This window comes from Plectropomus leopardus, chromosome 10 (genome assembly GCF_008729295.1).
Source record: "Plectropomus leopardus isolate mb chromosome 10, YSFRI_Pleo_2.0, whole genome shotgun sequence".
NCBI classification, from domain to species: domain Eukaryota; kingdom Metazoa; phylum Chordata; class Actinopteri; order Perciformes; family Serranidae; genus Plectropomus; species Plectropomus leopardus.
In genome coordinates this window covers 21,254,774-21,257,523 of record NC_056472.1, presented here as the reverse complement: position 1 = coordinate 21,257,523, position 2,750 = coordinate 21,254,774, and positions in this window count along the sequence as shown.

Here is a 2,750-nt window from a genome sequence, read left to right as displayed (position 1 = left end):
GTAGCACTGCAGAATGAAGGGTGGGGTAGGCAGGGACACAGAGGGTGCAGACAAACAGGGAGGGTGGGGTAGGCAGGACAGACAGGGGGAGGGGAATAGAGAGTGACAAAGGTAAGAAAACTCAAACTTGTCAAAAAACGTTTCTATTCCGTAATTTCAGTCATCACACGTGATTCTAGTAGAAATTAGGAGGAATTTGAAACTTCGGAAAAGTGGCGTTCGAGTCCATTCTGTTTCCATGAATTATTGTTAGATAAACAACAGTCGACATACTAAGTTGTATTTTAAATTAAAATTTTAGCAAGGTATTGATCGTGCTGCTTAGAAGACAGTTTGTTCTCAGTGTAAACGCGAACATTAACAGAGGTGCAAACCAAAAAGTAATTCGCTCTAGCTCTTCAACAAAAAATTCAACACAACTCCTGATAAAATAAAAAAATAGTAAAGCGAAATCAATAAGTAACAAATAGTTCCCTCTTCTGTAAGGTACGATATAGGTTAAATGTATCAAATGGGCAACTTGCCACAGCTGCGGCTCCGGCGAAGTTGAGTCCTGTCCCGTTCTCTTGGCACCCGGCAGGGAAAAGTGAACTTTTTTCTGCCCTCTTTCCCACCTAAAGCCCCGTCCTTGTCGCCCCACTGAGCAGATGTGAATGAATCGGCTCTGATGGTTGGTTTTTAGTTTGCTGCAATATTTAAGCTTGGAGCCAGACGGCCTTTATTTGCCGGGCGACGTGTGGTGACGCAGGAGACAATAGGATCAACAGAGCCAGAGCAGGGATGTATGGGAGCAGGCCTCAGGCTCCCACACCAACATGGACACTGTACGGCCAGGGCACTGGGTCCACGGCAGCAGAGCGGGCCGGCTCCATGCATGCAATTTCCTCACACATATGTATGCAGAAGCAGAGATACAGTTGATGAAACAACAAGAGCAGCAGCTGATGTGCCTCCAGCTGCACTGCCATGCCCAGCATTAGAGAGGCAGATCAGTGACAAACTATCAGCTCAGGCAGGGATGAAGGAGAGTTTTTGCCCTCGCGCATTAACACTGGACATTGTTGTTCAAACAGCAATTCAGTGCAGGCAGCAGGAGGTTATTTCAGCGGTGAGTTTAAATAGGATAAACACTCTAATATTGAGTCGTATAGATTTTTTTCTAATTGTTTTTAGAGAAGGTGGTGGTCAATTCTTTGTCATTTAGTTTAATTTATTATATTTCTCCCATTCTTTATGGGCTTTACAATGCATCACAAATATATGAGCCAAATCCAGAATGGCATACATGCCACAATGATACTAAAGGAGTCCAAAAATAAAGAAAAACAAATAAGTTAAATTAAAATAAATTGCAACGAAATTCACAAATCCCAGACAAAAACATGTACTGATCTAATATTGCAGAAATCAGTGTAAATTTGAATAAAGTTGAATAAAGTCCATCTTATTACCTTTTTGTGGCTTTTGAGACAGAATCAGCACATCAAAATTAAACAACAATAACCTTTTTTTTTTATCTTTAAAGCAGATTTTTTTTATTGAACAATTCCATGCAAAATTTTCATTCCTGATGTAGTACAAAAAAAATTGGACTCACTCAAAATTTTTCCAAAACCCCTCACATATTCTGTTTTCCTTTTGATTAATTTAGAATCTGCAAACTTCAAGAGTCAAAAAAACAATACCTGTTCTTAACTGTGAAACTAAAATTCAATGTCATTTATGATTTAGGGCTAAGCTTTTGTTTAATGGTTATATAGAACCTTATATTTGTCCCTGTTAAAAATAATAATAATATGAAAATTACATTTACCCATTTTGTTAGTGTGTGCTTATTTTGTCATTTAACATAGTTATCTTTTGCTGACATAAACATACGCTTTTTTGTAGCTGTGCTTTCTAAGCAGAACAGTTTTTTGCATCTCGATAGGCTCTCAGTAAAGTCTCAGGTGACCATCTATAGTGTCATCATGCGTGAGATTTACCATAGTTGATTACGGAGTTCAGCTCTGTGTGTGTGTGTGTGCCCGTATCATTATATCTGTCACTTAGCTGGTATGTGAAGAATGTGACCCATTGAGCGAATGCACTCGCTGAAATATCTCTATTATGCAGGTTAGTCAAACTTTCCCGGCTCAAAGAAGAAAAACATTCAGCAGCAGTCTTTGATCTCTGAATCATCCACACATGTTTGAACAGAGGAAGAGCTGCTGCGTAGCCTAAAGATGGCTAACTGAATAAATTGACTTCTCATTAAAAATCACCTCCAGGTTTGCACAAATGCAATACCGACCTCATAAGCCTCTCCTTATTAATAATATTAGGAATCAAAGAGATAATGACAAACATGACTACTTGGATTCTGCAGATCTTGTTTTTTAATGGGTTGCCCTGGCATTTTTGACCTGACAAATATATTTTACTATAAGTATATACCAGTATATTATATATATATATATATATATATATGTAGTATTATGTGTGTAAATTATTCCATATGCAACTCAGTTGTTTTATGGAAACGGTCAGTTTTGGGGGTGGGGTTTACAATGGATTCAGCTAATTAGATTAATTGTAATATGACAAAATCAACAAGAATAAATTAAAAAATATATATTCAAACCATAACATTCTTATTTTTATAAGGTATTTCAGTACGAAAAAAGGCTCTAATTAGGTTGCTGTTAAGCTGTTTTATGTTTACCTCATGACTTCATTATTTTTTAAAATTTTAATTATTATAATTATAA